The 24,366-nt window shown below is 39.4% G+C and overlaps 1 protein-coding gene and 1 long non-coding RNA gene across 2 annotated transcripts in view; one reads left to right on the plus strand and one right to left on the minus strand.

The window, feature by feature from the left end:
• Window positions 1–24,366, plus strand: part of LOC139951266 (uncharacterized) — a 221,555-nt gene that overhangs the window by 54,859 nt on the left and 142,330 nt on the right. The gene's annotated exons all lie outside the window — the stretch shown is intronic.
• LOC139951875 (uncharacterized) lies at window positions 5,853–9,442 on the minus strand. Its single transcript, XR_011787846.1, has 3 exons — window positions 9,305–9,442; window positions 7,445–7,676; window positions 5,853–6,185 (listed from the first exon to the last, which is right to left on the minus strand). It is a non-coding gene; the product is annotated as an uncharacterized lncRNA (long non-coding RNA).

Here is a 24,366-nt window from a genome sequence, read left to right on the forward strand (position 1 = left end):
TGGAAAAACAACTGTAAGATTCTTAACTGGTTTGACTCGCTAACAATTGAAAAGACAGTTTCCTTGACCGACCCTTAAAATATTAGCAACTGACAAGGGGTAACTCCAGCAAATTTTGGTATGATTTTGGTCAAAAAATGAAAAAGTAACAATGGGTAAATTCAGCAAATTTGGTATGCTTTTTGTTAAAAACTAAAAAAAGAACAAGGGGTAAGTCCAGCATTTTGGTCAGCTTTGTTAAAAAATTGTAAAAATCACAAGGGGTAAGTCCAGCATTTTGGTCAGCTTTGTTAAAAAATTGTAAAAATCACAAGGGGTAAGTCCAGCATTTTAGTCAAATTTTGTACAATTTGAACAAATCACAAGGAGTAAGCCAGCCCTTTGGTCAGTTTTTTGTCAAAAAAACCACAAGGGGTAAGTTCAGCAAATCTGGTATGATTTTGGTCAAAAACTGTAAAAGTAACATAAGGGAAATCAGCATTTTGGCCGAGAAATGAATCAAAATCACAAGGGGGTAAGTTCAGCAAATTTTGTATGATTTTGTTCAAAAACTGAAAAAGCAACAATGAGTTAGTCCAGCATTTTGGTCTGATTTTGGTCAACAACTGAAAGAATCACAAGGGGTCGCAATTTGGTTCAAAAATTAAAAAAATCACAAGGGGTAAGCCCAGCAGTTTGGGTTAAAAATTGAAAAAATCACAAGGGGTAAGCCCAGCAGTTTGGTAAAGAATTGAAAAAATCACAAGGGGTAAGCCCAGCAGTTTGGGTCAAAAATTGAAAAAATCACAAGGGGTAAGCCCAGCAGTTTGGTAAAGAATTGAAAAAATCACAAGGGGTAAGCCCAGCAGTTTGGGTCAAAAATTGAAAAAATCACAAGGGGTAAGCCCAGCAGTTTTGTAAAGAAGTGAAAAAATCACAAGGGGTACAGCATTTGGTCCAAAAGCTGAAAAATTACAAAGGATAAGTCCATCATTTTGGTAAGATTTGGGTCAAAAATATCACAAGTCCAGCATTTTGGTCACTAATGAGGGAATAGTGGTTCCATTTTGTTTCAAAGACTGACTTGAAGAAGGTCTGTATCAAATTTTGTTTGTACAAAAAAACTTAAAAAAATGTAACGCCCCTGTTTTGGGTTAAAATAGTAAGGAGTTTTTTGTATATTTTTGCGAATAATTACTGCCATACATGGAATAAGCAGTACTTAAAAAAAAGACAGAAATGCGCACAAGTTTTTTATGATATTGACACAAACTGATAACTTGACCTTTGAATGACCCCTGAGTATGGGTAATTCTCATCAAAGGGAAGTATTGGTAATTTACAAGGAAAGAATGGATTTACACCTTACAAGAGAAGTATGGTAAATCAACAGAAGGGATACTACAAGTCTAGTAGTTTGTGACCATTGGATGACCTCTAACTTTTGAAGAACTTGACCTTTGACCAACAGTAGGAGATTTGTTTGTTTGTTTGTTTGTTTGTTTGTTTGCTTGTTTGTTTGTTTGTTTGTTTGACTGATCTTCCCATCAATGGATCACTCCCACAAGGGCACTTAAACACCAAGCTGGCAACAGCCAATCTCTCTCATACAAACATTGGTTTAACGTCTATGATTATGAATTACACAAATCAAGAAATTGTGATTCAGTAACTAGACAATAATATTTATTCTAGTCATTGTGAAATCAGCAGTTAGCTGTTTGAATGAAAGTAGAAACAGATTTAAGGTTTTTGGAGCACTAAAACAGATTTCATGCTATTCAGGCCTACGAGCAAGTGTTTTTGGCTAATAAGTGTTTAATGTTTTATAAAGGTGGTGGAGACTAGTTTAACTTGAGAAACATTTGAAAAACTTGTCCATATATTTTGTGTTCATGGTATTTCAGGCCTTGACTTTCGTATTTGAAAGGGCATAGTAATTTCCTCTGGTAAAGGGGCACTTCTATTAGGACAGTTTTAATTTGTATTTTGAAATTCGCAAAGCTCACCACAGCAAAAGCACAGCGCACCAAGGCAATTGCTGTGGGTGCCAGGGGTCGTTTTAAGGCCTGACAAATAAAACATTTTTAGCTCAAAGATGAAAGGGTATTTAGACATGTTTTTTGGAATTGATTTTGAAACTAAATGGAATGTTGCAAGAATATTTTTCTCATCAATTATATTTGCTGAAATCGTTTGTTGAGAAAAAAACAAGGCTTTTGAAGTCGTACTTTTATACAAATCTTGTTTAAAACGATTCTTAAAAGAGATAAAACTAAAAAATGAAATCTCCTCTAACGTTTTGCTCTTGACCATGACTAGACCCTAATACCTTGACTTTGACTTGACCATTGACCAACCATTTTTAAAACTAGTATGAATTATAGCAGTCCAATGTCATCTTTGGTATTAAGAGGCAATAAAAATGAGGTTTGTTCTTACAGAGAAATTGAAGATGCTAAATTGCATGACCAAGCAGAACATGTTTCTCCAGCCCTCATATCATCAACTGGATAGAAGTCCTCCTCATCCACCAACTCCAGATTCCATTGGCTCAAACGAAGACATCTCAAGGCACCTTTGATGATCTCAAAAGATCCCCAGTACAAACCTGTTTACTCAAAAACAAAAGAATGACGTGACCAACAAAAGGCTAAATAATAAGGGGCCCTCGTCCCGACGTCTTGGGAGATCGATCAACACGTTTTAGGGACCAACGACTCGCTCCCAGCTCAGACCATGTACATGGTTCCAAAAAATACTCGTTCTAGCTCATCAAATCTTGTAAGGCATTACACCAGTGAAGCAGAACACTAGTGGTGCATCTAAGTGAATTTCACTGAACAGAGAACATACCTCCCATTGCACCCGGGCCAGCAGGATCACCACTTGTTCCAGGCAGCCGAGGGGGTCCACCGACAGGCACAGGTGTTTGCACAACTCTGCAGATGGGTTTTCGTAAAAAAATTATACAATATGAAAGAAAACTCATCTTAATGAGCTGCTCATACACAACCAAGCCACAATGAAATGTTTGAAAAAAAAATCAAAAATATTAAACATTAAAATGGAATTTAGTTGATGTAGAAATCAGGTGGTTTTGCCTTAAAGCTCTGAAAAATATTCATGATATCATGCAGAGCAAAGAAATGGATGTAAATAAATTTTAAAACAAATGTTTGCACTTAAAGATGTAAAGTTTTTTTTAAACAGTAGTGTGAAAGAGTTTTACACATTGATGTGAACAAAGAACTTGAGCTTTCAACAAATTTTCTTTAAAAGCCTTCATGATTTCAGAAAAAAAAATTACCGCTTCACTTACAAGCAAAGTCATCATTTTAAGAATTCATAATTTGTAAATGGCTTAATTTTTTGTAGGAGCAACTCGGATAGAACATGATAATGATAATGATATTTACAAAGATGAATCAGAATTAGGTTGTGGTCTGAATAAAAAAATAGACCAAGAAAACTATAATTCCAAAGAAGAACATCAGAATGCCCTGATGTTCAACAAAGGAATTTTTCTAAAAGATTCAAATATTTTGGTGCAGAAGTGTATGCAAGTTCAGACTTTACTTAATGCTCAATCATAGCTTTGAACAAAGCGAATAAACTATGGGATGGATCTTTTTAACTAACTAACTATTTCACCACAAGTGAAAGTTTGGACATTTCACCACAGGTGAAAGATTGGACAGTTTACCACAAGTGAAAGTTTTGACATTTCATCACAAGTGGAAGTGTGGACATGTCACCACAAATAAAATTATTGACATTTCACCACAAGTGAAAGTTTGGACATTTCACCATAAGTGAAAGTTTGGACATTTCACCACAAGTGAAGGTCAGAATATTTCACAAGTGAAGGTATGGATATTTCACCACAAGTGAAGGTATTGACATTTTCCCACAAGTGAAAGTATTGGACATTTCACCACAAGTGAAAGTATGGCTATTTCACCACAAGTGAGTGTATGGATAACTCATTACACAGCTAAAAGAATGGGTGGTTCACCACACAGGAGAAAGTATGGACCACAAACAAGATAGCATAAATTATGCATGAAACGTTTTCTAACCTAAATAAATCTAATTTCTAATTCCTAATCAATTATGCACTTTTAAAAACACAAAAAAGTGTAACTTATCCTGGCATGCATCTCTGCATTTTTGCTCAAAAACCTGAAAAAACAGGCACAGCAAGATTTTGTACTGTGTTTTAAAATTTTCAGTGGCTGAGAAAAACCACAACCTTAAAATTGCATGCCTGCGATTTGCTGTGTATGAGATGGCCGAAAACCCCTTTGGGGAAAGTCCCATCCGGCTCCACTAAATGGCAACCAAGTTTGTAAACTCCATACTTTAGCAATCGGATGAGTCAGTTGAATGATTGTGCAATAATAACGACAAAACTTTTAACTAAGCCTTAAACGCTTCAATTTGGTAATCTACCACACAAGGAAAGTATGTATAGATTTAAAAACACGTAAGGGTAGATCACCACAAGGGAAGTATGGGTAGATCACCACAAGGGAAATACGGGTAGATCACCACAAGGGAAGTATAGGTAGATCACCACAAGGGAAGTATGGGTAGATCACCACAAGGGAAGTATGGGTAGATCACCACAAGGGAAGTGTGGGTAGATCACCACAAGGGAAGTAGATCACCACAAGGGAAGTAGATCACCACAAGGGAAGTAGATCACCACAAGGGAAGTAGACCACCACAAGGGAGGTAGATCACCACAAGGGAAGTAGATCACCACAAGGTAAGTAGATCACCACAAGGTAAGTAGATCACCACAAGGGAAGTAGATCACCACAAGGGAAGTGTGGGTAGATCACCACAAGGGAAGTAGATCACCACAAGGGAAGTAGATCACCACAAGGGAAGTAGATCACCACAAGGGAAGTAGACCACCACAAGGGAGGTAGATCACCACAAGGGAAGTAGATCACCACAAGGGAAGTAGATCACCACAAGGGAAGAAGATCACCACAAGGGAAGTAGATCACCACAAGGGAAGTAGATCACCACAAGGGAAGTAGATCACCACAAGGGAAGTAGATCACCACAAGGGAAGTACATCACCACAAGGGAAGTAGATCACCACAAGGGAAGTAGATCACCACAAGGGAAGTAGATCACCACAAGGGAAGTAGATCACCACAAGGGAAGTAGATCACCACAAGGGAAGTAGATCACCACAAGGGAAGTAGATCACCACAAGGGAAGTAGATCACCACAAGGGAAGTAGATCACCACCAGGGAAGTAGACCACCACAAGGGAAGTAGATCACCACAAGGGAAGTAGATCACCACAAGGGAAGTAGATCACCACAAGGGAAGTAGATCACCACAAGGGAAGTAGATCACCACGAGGTAAGTAGATCACCACGAGGGAAGTAGACCACCACAAGGGAAGTAGATCACCACAAGGGAAGTAGATCACCACAAGGGAAGTAGATCACCACAAGGGAAGTAGATCACCACAAGGGAAGTAGATCACCACAAGGGAAGTAGACCACCACAAGGGAAGTAGATCACCACAAGGGAAGTAGATCACCACAAGGGAAGTATATCACCACAAGGGAAGTAGATCACCACAAGGGAAGTAGATCACCACAAGGGAAGTAGATCACCACAAGGGAAGTAGATCACCACAAGGGAAGTAGATCACCACAAGGGAAGTAGATCACCACAAGGGAAGTAGATCACCACAAGGGAAGTAGATCACCACAAGGGAAGTAGATCACCACAAGGGAAGTATATCACCACAAGGGAAGTAGATCACCACAAGGGAGGTAGATCACCACAAGGGAAGTAGATCACCACAAGGGAAGTAGATCACCACAAGGGAAGTAGATCACCACAAGGGAAGTATGGGTATTTTTCCACACAAGGAAAGTATGTGTATTCACCTCAGTTTGAGGTAGTTTTCTGACCTAACGAATAATGATCCATCCCATTGAACTTTACAATTAATTATAGAAAAGGAAATCAAGATGAAAGTGTTTCCTGCAGTCATTCTCCTGAAGTACTGACACTCCCTCTCCGTGTAGGGGTTGACACTTGAATGAAGAGCCGTCGACAATCTCTGTCTGGATAGGGCTGTCACTCTAAATGAAGAACCGACACTCTCTGTCTGGATTGGGCTGTCACTCTTAGTGAAGTTCCAACTCTCTGCATGACTGGATTGTCTGTAGGTCATATAATGTAGCAAATGAAACAAAGAAACAAAACAAATATTAAACTATGTGCTGCGAAGACTGTTATAATGCCAGAAAAACTGTCAGGCCTGGAATTACCTGATGACCATGGCCTTGATGACCATGTTGCTCTGGGGCACAGTCTTGTTGCCCTGGAGCATGGCCTTGTTGCCCTAGGGCATGGCCTTGTTAACCTGGAGCATGGCCTTGTTGCCCTATGGCATGTCCTTGTTAACCTGGAGCATGGCCTAACTGTCCTGGAGCATGACCTTATTGCCCTGGGGCATGGCCTTGTTACCCTGGAGCATGGCATTGTTGCCCTAGGGCATGGCCTTGTTAACCTGGAGCATGGCCTACGTGGCCTAACTGTCCTGGAGCATGACCTTATTGCCCTGGGGCATGGCCTTGTTACCCTGGAGAATTACCTTATTGCCCTGGAGCATGACCTTATTGCCCTGGGGCATGGCCTTGTTACCCTGGAGAATTACCTTATTGCCCTGGAGCATGACCTTATTGCCCTGGGGCATGGCCTTGTTACCCTGGAGCATGGCATTGTTGCCCTAGAGTATGGCCGTGTTAACCTGGAGCATATTTGTCCTAGAGCATGGCCTTGTTACCCTGAAGCATGGCCTAGCAGCCATGGAGCATGGCCTAGCTGCCCTGGAGCATGGCCTAGCTGCTCTGAAGCATGGCCTTGTTTCCATGGAGCATGGCGTTGTTGCCCAGGAGCATGGCCTTTTTGCCTAGGAGGGGCCTTTTGCCATGAAGCACCCATAGTCTTGTTGCCCTATAGAATGGCCTTGTTGCTCTGGGGCATGGCCATGTTGCTCTGGGGCATGGCCTTGTTGCCCTGGGGCATGGCCTTGCTGCCCTGGAGCATGGCCTTGTTGCTCCTAGAGCATGACCTTGTTGCCCTGGATCATGGCCTACATGTATACCAATTGAAATTGAATAAGGACAAATCTACCCAACCACTGAAACGACAAGCGAATTGGACCTGCTTGCTAGTGCACTAGATGGACCGGTGAAATGACAAGCTATGGCCAGTCACTATACTTGATCTGCTTCTGAGAAACATGCAGACTGGTTTCCGTCAAAAAAAACCCAAAGCTGGACAGATCCTTGTCCAGAGGCAAATACTTGACGGAGTCAGGGACAAGAACATGTTGTGTGTCATAACATGAACAAATATTTCTAAGGAGACTAAAACTGTTCTGTTTTTGAGAAAGAGAATAACACAAAGTACATACCTCGGTTGCATGACAAGTTGCTCAGAGTCATTTCTTGTGATGGTCTTTGAACATCGATGGTTTGCTCGGTACCACTAATGAGATGATTCTATGAATTCACAGATGAAGGTGAAAACAAGTGGTCCCATAGTGGTGAAGAATATGAACGTCAACCAGGTCTCAGCTTCACGAGTGCAGGGTGCACATGAAGAGTGAACATCTTTGGTTCTTGTACTGTCACCGATGGGTCCATCTGATATTAAAGCAAAGCAAATTATCAAAAATTTGGACATTGTTTACAGAGACTTTATTGATTGTAAGGCAAAGTACCATTTGGTCGTCCCCTCCCTCATCCTTTCTTTGAGGCCGGATCCTATTTTTTAACTATTTTTAATTTTTAATTTTTGTTTTAAAAAAGGAAAATTGTCTGTGTATTTCTCATTTAAAACTTGTTAATCTTTTAAAGACACAGGACACTAGTGATAATTGTCAAAGACTAGTCTACACAGTTCGTGTATCTCAACATATGCATAAACTAACAAACCTGTGAAAATTTGAGCTCAATCAGTTGTCAAAGTTGCGAGATATGAATGAAAGAGAAAAACACCCTTGGTCGTACCATGGTCACACAAAGTTGTGTGCTTTCAGATGCTTGATTTGGAGACCTCAAATTCAAAATCGGAGGGCTCGAAATCAAATTCGTGGAAAATTACTTCTTTCTCGAAAACTACGTCATTGCTTCTCACAATGTTTTACAACCTCCCTCCATTACTCGTAAACAAGAAAGGTTTTATGATAATAATTATTTTGAGTAATTACCAATAGTGATAGTGTCCACTGCCTTTAAGAGCTTGTGACTAAATAAAGTTTGAGGTGACTTTTTTTAAAGAGTTGGTGGCCAGTTTGAATTAAAATGTCTGGTGACCCCCTTTGAAAGAAATGAAAAATAGAAAATAAAAAGGCTCTCATCCTCCTCTTTTTGGAAAAACCCGGAAGATCACTTGGTATAGTTTTTTACTTGGTCTAAACCATATCTGCCCTCACAGTCCAACAGAGAGAAGAAATTTTAGCTAAGTGTCTTGCTCACGGACACAAGTGTCACAACCAGGATTAGAACCCACACTCTGCATATCAGAAAGTAACACCATAGCTTGAGTTCAGTACTTTATCCGGTCGTCAACGACTCCCCACGTCTTGCATGCAAAATCACCCACATGTAGTTTTTTATAGGACCACATGGATTCTCTTTTCGTTTTAAATTAAAAATGAGAAAGAACAAAAAAAGTATTAATCATGCGTGTGTTGCACCTTTTACAGGACTACCTGCATTACCAACTCTTTTGTCAGGGGGGGGGGGGTGAAGAAAGAAAAAAAGTTAACAAATTTGTATCCCCCCCCACCCCCTCCTGAACATGACTTGGATCCCATGACTTATTTCTTTAATGAAAATTAAAGTTTGGAAAAATTGTAAAAAATAAAATTGTTGTTGAAATGTATACACTTTGGGATCGTTTTGAAATCAATTGGATAAAAGGGACTGGTTTAAAAACAATGATATTTTCTAAATCCTCAAAAAGGTGGAAACACTTTTCCCTACCCCCCTTCCCGCCCCCAATTTCTCCCTTAATGTCTCTGGGAATGGCTCTCACTTATCCAGTTTTCAATACTATAAAGGAGTCAAATCGTGTTCACAAATGAGGTCGTACGGCAATTTTTCAGATACGCTGCCCCGGCCCACGAGTGCCTTGTGGTTAGCCTGGCTGCTTGGACAACTCGTCCTGTGTGTGTCAAGTATGCATCATTTATCGAACAAGGACCCACCGACGGAAAAAGACACTTAATTTTAGTATTCATGGACTCAAAGAAGTCTTTAAAACTTACCAATTTGTTCTCCAATTCTCTTTGAATGAACTCAAGCTGTTGAAGATGATCAAATGATGAGTTTTCGGAAAGTTTTTTTTGTCAATGGAATCTTCACAGCGTGTGAAAGAAAAAACGCGCGGCCATGTTGAATCAGCCACATTTCACCTCAAAAGATCTTACAAATAAAAATCAATACGCCAACTAAAAAGTTCCCAAATTATTTGCTGTTAAAACGCTTTAAAAAAAATTTTTCCATAAAAACCAATTGCTTTTTTTATGAATTCAACATGGAGTTAATTTAATCCCAATTAACGGACAATTGTTTTTGTTCTAAATTGTAGTTCTTGAAGGCGGAGGAATATACTAAAATGTTGTCTCCCGAGCAATTGGTGGCGCTGCATATTTTTATTTTTATTATCTTTGTTATTAATGTTTCATAAAGCCGGTAAGAACACACATTTGCTAAGCTCAAAAGAGTATTGATTACCTTTAGTTTTCATTGTAGTGACTGGTGCCCAACTCAAATTTTGCAAAAACAAATCGTCTAGAGGAAATTTCTGAAATTTGGTCTCAAAAGGGATTCGACGTTGAGTAATAATTATGGTATATGTAGCACCATAAGGTATAGGCCTGTCATATAGTTTTTTAAGGTGTGGTACATTTTGACTGAGGGTAAAGTTATGATGGTCGTTTTATGTGTTTATAAAGATAGATGGAGTTTTACGTGGTTGTTTTGTGAGGTTTAAAAATGTTGGGGTTTTAGCAGATCGTTTGATGAGTTTATAATATAAACCGCTTCCCCCGGGGCTCACTTAGTGCCGGCAATGCCGCTGGGTCGAGGGCTCGCATTGTGGGGTAGATGTATGGTGCTTAGGAGACGTTGTTTTGGGAAATATTATACTTTGGGTAGGGTTTGGGTTGCTTGGGGGTCATTTGGGTGGGGTTATTGTTTTGTGTGTGGTTGAAAGTTGGGTGGAGCTGCATTGCTTTCTGTGGGTTAGAAATGGGCATGGGTTGCAATGTACTGTGCAGGAGAAATGTTTGATGCGGTTATAGGTAGTTTTGTGGGTTTGGGTCGTATCAAGCTAGGATCCATCAAAAACAGTTTGTAAATTAACAACATATCCATCCAGATAAACATGAACTTGTTTTAAGATTTTATTTTTTCCATAAAAACGGAATTTACAACGGAGTATAAAGTGCATAATCCAACATCAGCGGATGTGAAAAAAAAGAGTATTTTCGAAACTACGGGCATCTTCGGCACTGGTAATAATGTTGTGTGAAAACACGAGAAGTCGGTTTAGGGGCTTCATGCAGGCAGGCGGAAGCCTCGTCCTGCATGAGTGGCAACACAAGCCAATGCTTCGTAAAGGGCATCGAGTACTAAAGAAGAATAATATAATCTCCAGCTAAAATTATGGGCTGTTCTATTTCACGAGGCGATCTGAGCAGTCATGGGTCCAATTTCATAAAGCATGTGCGCACCAAAAAATAGCTATGGATAACCAGCTAAAATTACTTAATGTCTACACTGTTATGACTTTTGTCTAGCGAAGACATTTTGCTTAGCAAAGAAATTCGTCAGCAGTATTTGAAGCTTTATGGAACTGGGCCCAGATTTGAACGAGTATATTCTGCTACATTGCACGAGTAACAAATTTTCTTTTCATACTCACACATATATCATTGTCATTCATTTTTCATTCGTTTTTCATAGGACTATTATTAATCATCTGCGGTTATTTATTCCTACAATAAATAGGGGACTAATTCAATAATTTATTGTGGCAACCCAATATTGTTAAATTCTAGGCCACCATGACGCATTTTTTGTTGTTCGGCAACTCAATGAATAAACTGTTTGTTGTTACAAAGACAAAAGATAATAATTATTGTTTACAACAGTACATAATAGGCTATACATTAATATACTTGGACATTGTTAATTTGAACTTTTAAAGTGTTTTAGGCACTATATTGCACTTTACCGGCAAATTAATAAGTTATTTTTTATCTTTACTAAACATCTTCATCAGTACTGATCTTCTTATAATGGTTTATATTAGTTTGGTAATAATGATGTAAACAGTTGAACCTTGAACCTTGAACTAAGCCGAAGTTATAGCCAGGAGTGGAAAGTGAACATCTGACGTCACACTTCGAGGCTCGTGAATAAGAGTGGTTTCTAGCCTAGGTCAATTCCCGTCCATCTTCACCTTTCACTTAGATCCATATGCAGACGAACGCAAGTGCCGCGGCCAAATGTCACCTCGGACCGATAGAAAGCTTTTACGTCACTGCACGTTTATCCAATGAAATCATTGGTTCTGAAAAACAAGTACTTGTCTTTTGCAGATAAAGTGAACATTCGTGTAGCCACCGTCCTCCCGGATCGATATGGTGCGCGATTAATTGTCTTAAAATAAATCCATTACTTTTGTATTAAATTAGAAACAAAACTGTGTTAAAAACGAAGTACTTAAACATAATTTAGTGACCCTTTCTGCACAATTATAACCCTAATATAGTTGTATTTGTCACAGTCCAGCCTACTTTTAACAGATTGTTTTGCTATGTCGACGATTGTCCACTTGCCGAAAGCAATTTGCGCCATAGGGCGGCAGTGTAGCAGATCTGCAACACGGTGGCGCGCTTTATCAGACCATGCGGAAGACCATCTGGAAATACCATAGTTTCACTTTGCCTTCATGGGCAAGCAACAATCATCGAATAATTTGTAACGCTGAGGTCGTGATCATCAGTTGGACCTCCCTGTCAGTTAACTTTATAATGCAGGCATCTCCAACATAAGACCTTTTTACTAGACTACAATAATGCCACATCGTGGCCTTAGAAATATCATACATCCAACACGTGGTTAAGATAGGATATATAACATATTGCAAGTCTTAAAATCTCGATTTTGGAAAGTTTCTTGTCTGGTGGGAGGGTAGGTAGAAGTTTACGGAGCTCTCCAAAGGCCACATTGAATGCTTCCACTCGTATTCTCTCCCTGGTCGCGTGTGCCGTGCGGTACTTGGTCGTAGCTCGCCGTCTGCGGCGCCTTTCCTCCCGTGACAAGTGCGAGTCTGCCCTTATCCCACCGCTGCCACCACGGCAGGTGGCGGCGCTCGTGTTCATGTTCATGTTCTCGTTTTGGTCGGCTTCGATCTCGGCACCGCACGAGATCTCGCGAGGTTCCTCCTTTACCGCTGTCGGGACGGGGAGCACCATGCTCGGTAAGGTCGACCTCGTCGCTCTCATTGGCTCGCTCTTTGATTCCGTATCACATTGGTCCCCACGCTAGGTGATGAATATTCAAATGACAAATGAAGACGTATTTCTGATTGGTTCTCTGTCTTGAAGTATGCAAATACGCTGGTGTTAGCCTTTGAATATGCAAATTCCTCTTGTAGATGGTGTGTTTTATCCCAAGTATCCTAGTGCTGAAGAGTCCAGACGGTCAAAGGCAATCTTGTGAAAAGTTATCTGAAAATTAAATCATGAAAACATGATGTTATTCACCACATCAAAATATTAGACAATAAACCCACTGTTTCAATCAGCTGTGCCTACTCATAGACACAGCTTCGCTGCCAGATTTGAAGTTTGAAAGGTAACTGTAGAAAAAAGGCAACGTGACTTGGACACAGTATCATGTGTCTTTGGGTATCTTCAGGGTCTAAGTTTTTTTCGTCTGGTATTTGTTTCATTGACTTTTAGTACCTTCTTTAGCGACATCCTTAGCAGCCGTAGCGCTGTATCCCAACTTCGGATACGGCTTTTTATGCACGAACTGTCCAGGCCCAAATCTATGGATCTGCTTACTACCGAATTCGGCGTTTACGATCACCATTCTCCAGTTGTATGCAAAACCGAACTTCTGCACTAGCTGTGTAGGCGAAGAATGCCTGTATTGAATTGAAGTACATACGCGCACAAGCCAAAACTTCACGCTAACCCGTGAAATACGCTTGACGAAAGCACGACTAATTTCCAGCTTACACAAGCGCTGACTCTTTGCTACTGTAAGTATAGCCGTGAAATTGTGCCTGGCTCATAAGGCATTTTCGAAACCGTGGATTCGGCATGGGCTTCGGGCCAGACTTGAGTCATATCGGGTACGGACGGTGCATCAAACCACGCAGACGGAGCCTTTAGCCTGGACGCAAGCTGAAATCGTATTTTCGAAAAGGCAGCTAGAAAAGTCCGAAGCTACAATTGAACTCAATGACCCCCTTGGTCTGCTACTGTTACAATACACGTACCCCGAGGGTTTCCTACTATCGCGTCCGATCCAACGACGAGCCCGCGGGCAGATGGCGGATTTCGCTCCCCCATTAATTTTGCATGTCGGTATGGAGGGACCGGGTACGGTGTACCTCCTTCCCAGGGGTACATCTCAGTTGTTTTTTCAGTCTCCCGGTGTTTACTCTATTTTGACCGATAGTTAGTAAGATGTAACATAAGAGACAACTCGACTCCCCAAAGAGTCGAACACACACAAAAATGATGTAGATCGCCAAAGTTGATGGTTATGTTTTACACTTACGATGGCTGTTTTATGTCTGACAGAACGTTTTCTCTTACGACTGTTTTATGTGTGTGATTAGACCGGGTGTTTAGTGGTAAGTAAAAGTCATCACTGCGAGTGGTGTTCTCATTCTAATTCTAATGTAAAACCGATAGTGCTTTTTCACTCCCGATGGCTGTTTTATGTCTTAAAGACGTTTACCGACGACCGTTGTATGTATGTGATAAGAGTGGGAGTTCAGTGGTGTAAGTAAGTCATCACTGTGAGTGGCGTTAATAATTGACGCGCATGAATATTATGCATAATCAAACGCCGGACTGAATGGTTTATGCAATACATTAAATAGTTGAGACTGTCTGGTCATCGTGGCGCAACGTCAGTTCTAAGATACGATTATGGCGGTTGAAATCATCCTCAAAATGATACATGGTGGCGATTTGGTCGAGAAATGTGTGAACAATTAATCTAAAATAGTACATTTTATCAACTTGGAGACCTATTACCAAGTTCAGGGTGAGAAGGAGCCGTCTGGAATACAACGCATTAAGAATTGTGTCCACATTTTGAATTCGAGAGCTGAGTTTTGACAGGGGTCGATTTCAATAAGATAGTCCTAACTTATAGGATTAGTCCTAGACGTTATACAGCTACCTGAGCGGAATGTTTTCAACAGAAATGGTATTTTTACTTGTTTATAATGCGCTTGTTCACCATTTTAATGTAATTTTGATATGTGTACACACCTGAACTTTTCGTAATTATCGATTAAAAAATCAGGCCCCTACCTAAAGGTTTTTTGAAAAACTAAAAACACTTCTGCCGTTGAGAGCGGGCGACAAAGGACAATGCCGCTGACGTTATTTGTGGGAGTTTGCTTTGTTATACATCCACACTGCAACAAAGCGGCTTTATCTACTTATGACGTTTTGAGAGTGATTACGTAACGGGGCATTTCGCAAATCTCGCGGAAAAGCTCTGGACAAGGGCATACAAAATGATTGTTTTTTTTACACAATTGAAACCTATTTATAATCATATGACTCGATTTCCTTTATACATCGAAAACATTTTAAGTGGAATTCAGCAAAGTTCACGACTTGACATTTTCGTTCAAGCAGGTCTTTATCAAAAACTTACGGCTAATCCTAAAGGCACGGGGAACTGTTGGTAATAACTCAAAGTAAGTGTTAGCATAAAAATGTACTTGGTAACGAACAATTTTCACATGTTAATTTTATTGTATACATGATGTTATAAAGGATGTTTTAAAGGATTAATCGAAGGGTTACAAAATCCAAAGGTATGCAATGCCTTTAAGATCGTCAAGATTGTTAGTAACCTATAGTTATGGTTTTTTTTTCTCGGGGTGGGGGGGGGGGGCTGTTTTATTACTACCCAAAGTGTGATCATTTTCTGTATATGTGACTCACCACAAATCGGTTTATAACGAGCTATGGCCATTGGAATTGTCGTTCCTACCTCGTCTAACTGCTTGTCATTACATTAATTTTGTATAGATAAATTATTTTGCCGGTGAAAACATATTACTGCGGCGATATCCAATTCCCAAACGGGTCTTTTACATAATGTCCATTTCTGCTGCGGCAGCCACAAACCCGTCGAGTCACAACAGTCATGGATGATTTGGAAACTCTTTGTATACCTTTATTATACGGCAGCCATTTTGTCATGTTTTCCTTATAGTGCTTGTCGTAGCCGAGCGGTTAAGAGCATCGAACTCAAACTCGGGTGTTTCTGATCACCATGAGTGTGGGTTCGAGACCCAGCCGTGACACCTGTGTCTCTAAGCATGACAATAAACCATGATGCTTCGTCCTTTGGATGGGGCGTAAAGCCGTGGGTCCCGTGTGTTTAATTGTGAATGCACGTAAAGAACCCTCAGTGCACTTGTCGAAAAGAGAAGGGGTTAGCCCCGGTGTTCCTGGTCTGATTGGCAGCATATTGCGCTTAAGCACCTTGTAAACAATTACATTGTACTTTGCAAAAGTCTCATATTCAAACGTAGTCCCACATACCTTGCAGCAAAAATACTGTATAACGTTAAAGCGCATTGAGCGTCACTGAGTGACGGACAAAGCGCTATATTTTAAGAAGTCATTATTATTAACTATTTACACTATTTACACTTTTGCAATGTCCCCAGAGTCGATTACCTGATAGTTTCAAAGCTTACAGTCAATTTGCGAAACAGAACCTGACTATTTAGATTATTGTGTGATGTTCCCTGGTTTGAGGTTGCCATTGGTAATTCCAAAGCATTCTTCAGCAACGGGGCCTGTCTGAAAAATGCCACCACCTTTTGAAATGAAATTTTAACAGGTTAGTTTCATTGTATATATACCCACATTTGTAAGATAAAAAAAGTCCCAAGCCAAAGATGTACTTTGCATTTTAAGCTGTCGGCATTGAATTAAGTTCCTAAAAAATCGGAGATATTATTTAAAGACCTGAACTTTCACTGAAACAAACTTACCCTCGATATTTTAATACGCGAGAATGGAATAAAAAGCACAATCATTTCCCCCTTGTTCATTTCCCCCTCAGCATTTAGTTTTCTCTCGCATCTCCGCTCAACCTTATCATTGCCAACTGTCACTGCAACCCCGGGGACACACTCTCAATACTAAAGCGGGAACCCCCCGGGGGCGCCACTACAAACTCGATACAACCGCGTTGTCATTCCCCCAAAGGGCTCCCCTATTATTGACCAAGGACTGACAGCAATGTTTACTTACGGCTCTGCACGGGCGAGTACATTCGCGTGTGTATGGTTCAAAACCTCAAGCTAGCGAGCAGTTTAAACGGAGGTTCTTTCAACAAAAAACTATAAGGTATGTTGACTGACGCTTTTTGCACCTACAAATTACAAGACGTGAACGTACATAAAGCTGACATTTGGAGAACTGGGAATTGAGAAGTATTTATTGTAGGTTGTTAAACAATTGGGTGACGAAACTTTCAGTGACCGGCCTTGAGCATTAAGGGGCTGGTCCGTTTTTTGGTGAGAGGGTTTTTACTATTATTTGCATATGATGAGGGAAGTGTGTTTTAATTGTTGTCAATCAGTCAATATGCTTTCATAGAAGATGGTTCAGAAAAAATTCAATCTTTATGAGTCAGAACAAAAGTAGATGAGTGCAGAGCGGCTTGTAAGTTTTTATGCTAACAATTACTTTGAGCAGATATCAAGAGTGTCCAATGTCCAGACTCGAAATAGAAAGTATAGCCATTCGATATACAAACCTATAGGTAAAATATCAAAATAGCGAAGTAGACATTCGCAGGACAAACCTATAATCCGATGTCCAATATCCAAAAATCAAAGTAGACATTGTTTGGATGTACAAACCTATCTGAACGCCAATGTCCAATATCGAAATAGAAAGTAGACCTTCGCATGACAAAACCTATAAATAATTGTCCAATGTCAAGTATTGACAAAGCAAAGTATAAACATTCGCTATTCAAACCTAAGTGAACGTTCAATGTCGAATATCGAAATAGCAAAGTAGATAATCGCTCCATACAAATCAACGTGAATGACCAATGTCTAATATCGAAAAACAAAGTAGACCATTCACTGTACAAACATACGTGAATGTCCAATCTCCAATATCAACCTAACTTTTCAATCAGGCCGACTACATTTTCCATGAACAATTCGAAACTGAGATTTTAACAACTTTTCTTAAACAGAACACTACTTGACAAAACCACAGGATTATCCACCGAGTTAGGGTGATTTCCAGCCAAAGCCGACCTTGGTTGTAAAGTTTAATCTAGGCTAAGAAGGTCAATTAGGCCAAACATTGTCTATTAACAAAACCCCATGTACTTTTCTGACAGCGAGAAAGCACCGTGCGAGAGGCGATGGGGCAGACCGTCCGAGGTCGCTCATCGACGGCCATCTGTCACTGGTAAGCCACGCTGAAACTCAAAAACCAATTACCGCTCAGTGTAATACTCTGTTCTATACATGAGAGTCGAGATTCTACTTTTTATCAGAGCTTTCTATCTAAAATTGATGGCATGCATTAAGATTTAGGCCTACTGTGTATTGTTTGGAATATGAAATTGTGCGAACGGAACGTTACTGTGTCACATTGTCGGTCTACAAAATCCCTTAAAAAATATAATGAAAATAGTGTTACTGTAAACTATTGTTTATCTCCGCCATGTAAAGTTACAAATCAAACTCATGTCAGCCGCAAACCTTAGTAGGTTTTATCTCAACCAAATTTACAAGTCGACAAAATCCAAACAATTTGATTAGTTGTTTTCACTCTATCGAAATCACCTTAATTTTATTATTTTTTAAAAGGTTGGTTGAAATTATGTTTTGCTGAAAGAATGGAGGAAAACATTAATTGTACAACAATAAAAAATAATTGTCTTTATCTTGTTTGCTTTTAGTAAATCAATCTTAACAAAACCTTAACTTGATTGAAAAAATAGTCAGAACTCCTTTTGACTGAGTTGAAAATCAGGAATAAGTACTGTTATTTGTAATGGGAAACACGACCAAGTGCATGGCTTCATAGAAGTCTATAGTATCATTGACTAAGCTCTCTATTATTACAATCGTCTGCCAGCCCCCCCCCCCTTCACTTATCAAATCAAAGTTGAAATGAGGTAATTGAATGAACGGAGGAAAACGCAATTGGGTTTGTACGTGGGACATGACCCACGGTATCGACTAACCCTACGGGGGGAAATCGGCCCTTCATCACGGGGGCTCTCGTGTCGACGAGACGGGTTGACTTTCTGACTCCGGAGCCTGGAGTTGCATTTGTAATTATTTCCTCGAAAAAACTTGAACGTTATGACCGTTACAGATAACAGTTCCTATTTTTTCCTGGTTCACTATTACTATACATTTATCACGCCCTTAATATTTCACTCAATTTAATCAAATATTTATTCGTCATGATTAAGTTGAACATTGCTTACTTGTTTTGCACAATACAAATAATACTATGTACATGATGACTAGGTTTTGATTATTTGGGGTACAATTTAATGAGTTTTGCGGAAACGTCATGTACACGAGTAGGATTTGAATTTCTGCATGGTGGAGATACAAGCTAGGTTTGAAGTAAAACGATGTAGGCCTACGTGAGTAAAATTTGAAGCTTTGTAAGGTACAATCTAGTGAGGTTTACATGAGTAGGATTTGAAACTTTGCAGTTACACATGCTTATAAATCTACGTATTTCCTACTCCTGGGGTGGATTTCACAAAGAGTTAATAGTCTCATCTCGAGTTAGGACGAGTAGTTCGACCTAACTTAGGACTGTACATATGTTTTTAATATCTCCTAGGATTAATATCTCCTAGTTTAGGACTAGTCCTATTCTCTTTTTGAAACCGACCACTGGCAAGATGTTTAACAAATAAATGAAAATTTTTTAAAATAATTTTTCTGTCTGTTTGAAACTGGCAGTATATTGGCCTACACGCATAAGTAGAACTCCAGTATTCCCCACAAAAGGCTTGTAAGATTTGCATTGTTATAATGTGTTATGATGTGACATCTGTCACTGTTTAGCATGCGCACTATACAATGCGTATAGGGCGCGTGCGGATAGAGCCCCACGTACGGCTTGGTGAACACAAAAGGGATTATTTTGCGTGAAAACCCGATAATGGCGGAATCATTGTTGGGTTTATGGTGCAAGCATGTGTACAAATTAAAATAAAGCCGATTTATCCAGAACTACCTTGATATAAACGTGTAGTACTTTTTTTATAAACTTTATTTTTGTTCACTGTCATAATTCTATAATATTGATCACATTTTGTGTTTTGAAAAACATTGATTTTGTTATTTTTACCCATACACCGATGTGTGTTAGCACTGTATATTCAGTACTTTCCCGAGTACTGTGAACAAATATCACATGCATATTACTCGGTGGGATTCGAAGCCAGGGCCCTTGCAATTCTAGAGCAGTGTCTAGACTATACCGAGATTGCCATGTAGCTATGCAGTTCGAATCCCATGTTTTGGCAGTGGGTACCGCGGATATATAGGTCTATAAGACAAGAAACCAACAGTCAGTACAGCACCGAAGCAATGTAGTTAACAAGGCATGACATCACCCGTACATGGGGTCTATTTAGCTGGAAATATATATTTCGAAAAAGTTGCAAATTAATTTTATAAACGGTAGAGATCAAAAACAGTTATTTTCCACCTGTTAATTGCAAACCCGGAACGCGACGACCAGCAGATTTTCCTTATAATGATCCGCCATTTTGGTGTTAAATCTTATTGCACTCTTCTGTTACGAAGGTGTTAGGATTTGTAATTATTTGGGGTAATTAATTTCACAGTTTTGGGTAACAAATTAAATGACAGGCTGTAAATGAGATGGTAATAGCATTGTGGGTATCGGTAATGTTAATTTGCAAAACCTAACAGTATTAAAACGCATTGGCATAACTCATTATTTTGATCATCAACCATTGACACTCTAATGCCTTCAAATCTTTCAAAGATTTTGAATTACTCCTTATCCTTTTTGAGAGTTATCCATGAACTTAAAGGGTTTGGGTACTTTTTGTACGGCACAAAACACAAACTTTCACAAATTTACATTAAACTTACAGGTATAGCTGCCCTTAAAATATCTTGCTTAGAGGCTGTAGTTGTTATGAAATTAGTAAAACAATTTCACGAAATATGTTTAGCATGTACAACAGACTTACGCGACTCTCCTGAAAACATTGCTCTGTAATTTTCATTTTCTCTCTCAAAGACTTGACATCTAATGAAGCTGAAACTTCTACAGGTAAATTATATTACATCCATCTTCATTCACAGTGAGTAGGGATTCATGACATGGCCAAATAAAGTATTTTTCACAAGTTTTCATCTTGGGGATAGAAACCTGCAATTTTGTGTCCGCTGTCAGAAAGACTCTGGTTTTTTTTTTAAAGAGCGCATCACAAAACTTAATTTGAACTAGTAGCCCCTCTTTAAAATCGCTACACAATACAAAGTATACGCTTTACACAACGACACAGAAGCTTGTTCACGCATCCAAACGTGTACCTGTCCCTCTTTTGTTGATAACCTTTTTGGCAACAGCTCCCATTAGTTTTGTACACGTTTTCCCAACTGTGGATGTTGCCCGAACCGTGGACCCCAATGTCCTCTTTTGTTATAGGTCTCCGGTTTGAACGTGTATACCTACTCCACGTACCCCCATAATCAAAAACCGAGTCCCAATGGAAACAGGCAGGTCTCCTTTCTGGTATTGACGCTTTATCACTACGTGATTCAATTATCAGTCAGGGACCCAAGCAGCCCCAATCTGTTTGCTCTGGGATGTTGACAGTACGTAATTAACAAAATGCCTCAACACAACTGTGCATCAAGCACCGACACCTTACAAATACCGTCCTGTTAAATTGCCAATCACCATGTTGGTCTTTGCCCTCGTTTCAAATGCCACACAATTTAATTTTTTCTGAAATTCTTTGCATTTACAAAATGTCTGGGGCTATGTCGACATTTCAATATATTTTATGACTTGTGTGTACGTGTCTCTAAAAAAAACGGGTGAACAAAGTTAGACACGTGTCCGCATTTTTGTGTTTTATTTTAACATGTGAAAATGTTTTGAATTTAGGAATGAGAAATGTCAGACTCAAAGATTATCTAAGTTCACAGACAAATGCCTCAAATCCCATGTTGACTATATAGGGGCAAATGGAACATTGAGTCTCCACAAAGATGCATTTTTTAAATGTTGTGTGTGGGTGTGTACTCAAACCGAAAACTTCCAACAAAAGTGACAATGGTCCAAAAAGGTTATAACAACTGAAAACAAAGGAGTTCTATTGGGAGACAGCGTCAACCATTTTTTTTTTTAATATAGATTTGGCTGTTCTAGTTAGTGTTTAGTATCCAGACTCTTTGCAGTGTAATAACAAAGGTGACACAATCTCAGAGGTCCAGCCTAAATTGTAATTTGTTATATAAATTTTGCTGTTCTAGTTAATGTCTAGTATCCAGACTCTTTGCAGTGTAACAACAAAGGTGACCTAATCTCAGAGGTCCAGCCTAGATTGTACTCTTGGATTATAGATTTGGCTGTTTTAGTTAATGTCTGGTGTCCAGACCCTTTGCGGTGTAATAACAAAGGTGACATAATCTCAGAGGTCCAGCCTAAATTGTTAACCACATCACGTTCTGGTAAGTTCGGCAACGCGACAGGTTGGCGGGCTTTTGTGTTTAACGCCGAAAGATCTTTTAATAAAAATTTAATCGAAATGTGGGGTTCTCCATCTACCTAAAGAACCTCACAAAGTCATTTCGTATTCATAGCCGATAACCTAAAATAATGAAGAAATTAATAAAATAAATTCTATCGTGGAAGTGTTGCAAATGCACTAGGGAGACCCTAGACTTGGCTCCAAGTCGGGTTTCCAAGTTACTCAGTTTCAATGATGGATTGTGTACGTTAGGCTATGATGCCACCGTCGATTTAAAGATCAAGTCCGGCTTGAGCCAATTCTAAGGGGACCTCAGTTGCTTCGTGACAGTGTAACAACGCGGATGACATGTTAATTAGCTAAGTCTCGATGTACATTTCACGCTCCGCTGAATTTCTGCCCTGAAGCGGTTGTGCAAGCTATGCATAATGCAATAACCTTAAGGGAATATGTAGTTATCTTCTACAATCATCAAACTCAACGCAGTAATATTGCAATCAGTACCATTATTTCAGGCATGATTTTCTCCGCTAATTTCAAAGAGATTCGTTTCCAAGGGACTGATGAAACTTAATACCGGTTAAAAAAAAAAACAGTTGAAAAGAAAACTAGGTGGATTTTACAGAGAGTTAAGACTAGTCTTATTTCGAGTTTGGACGAGTTAACTTAGGACTAGTCCAAAGTTTTAAAATAAATATCCTAGTATAGGACTAGCCCTACCTAACTCTTTGTGAATTAAATTCTCAGTTAGCCTTCTTTACGGACTACCGGACACTCAGATTGCCAGATTACAACGTATACAAAATTCAGCGGCCAGACTTGTCACCAGAACTCGCACTCGGGAATCCATCACACCCATTCTTAAGGATCTACATTGGCTACCAATTCGGGCTAGAATTGATTTTAAAGTTTTGGTTCTGACTTATCAATGTATCCATGGTATTGCCCCTGTTTATCTTCAAAGCTTAGTTCAGGAGTACAAAACAACCAGGAATCTACGATCTTCAAATAAATCCCTTCTGACCCCCCCCCCAAAGAGTTAAGACTAGTCTTATCTCGAGTTAGGACGAGTTAACTTAGGACTAGCCTAATTTTTAAAAATAAATATCCTAATATAGGACTAGTCCTACCTTACTCTTTTTGAATTGAACTCTCAGTTGGGTACAGTCTTTTTTCAGACCCATCAAACCAACTTTGCAAGTGCTTTTGGTCATTATAGCAAACTGTCTGCAACAAACATACGTACATAAAGTCTTTCTGTGTTGTTATTACTGTTCGTTCATGTTTGTTGTGTGATCATATGCTAGCATCGAAACGTCAGGCCATTAAAAACACTGGACACTGTCAAAGACTAGCCATCACAGTTGGTGTATCTCAACAAACGCATAAAATAACAAACCTGTGCAAATTTGAGCTCAATCGGTCGTCGAAGTTGCGAGATAATAATGAAAGAAAAAAATCACCCTTGTCGCACGAAGATGTCGGGGTAAATCATTGGTTTTTGTCTGAGTAAATATATTTTCATTTTGTAGTTTCAAAAGTATACTCACTTGGTGTATCGCAGCACCAGCATACATATCAAATCTGTAAACATTTTGACTCATTTGGCCATTGAAGTTGCAAGAGAACAAAGTAAGAAAAATACCCTTGTTGCACACTTGTGTGTGCTTCCCGATGACTATTAAAAGGCTTAAAAAAAAGACAGGCCGGAAGTCTTTTAGTTTGGGTGAGAATTTACCCCTTTCTCAAAAAATACTACGTTACTTCAGAGGGAGTCGTTTCTCAAACTTTGTTACAATATCAACAGCTATACATTGCTCGTTACCAAGTAAGTTTTTTAAGCTCACAATCATTTTAAGTAAAACCAATAGTGTCAAGTGCTTTTAGTTTCTAACTTGTTCTCGCGAGAATGATTTGAAGCGAGAAGTCTAGAAAAAAACCAAGAAGACAAAAACCAAACATGGCGTCCGTAAAGTGGTGCGGACCGCTTCACTAATGCAATACCGCTCTCAATCACATTGTACCATCAGCAACTTATCTTGCATCAGTTGCATTATACTGATACCAATCAGCAGCGAAGTACGCTAATCTATTGTCGGGTTTGTCTTAATCTTCTTGTACAGTAATTACACAGAACAACGATGTAAAGTTTATGTACATACGCGCATGCGTTTGTCAGTTAGCTCTTTGGTAACTCGGCGACCTTGTTCTTTCAAAAGTTCATTCCTCTGTTTGTTTTGTTAAATAAATCTAAAATAAACATTAAAATATATACATATATTTTCATAAATGTTCCATG

Source organism: Asterias amurensis, chromosome 19 (assembly GCF_032118995.1).
Source record: "Asterias amurensis chromosome 19, ASM3211899v1".
Lineage (NCBI taxonomy): Eukaryota > Metazoa > Echinodermata > Asteroidea > Forcipulatida > Asteriidae > Asterias > Asterias amurensis.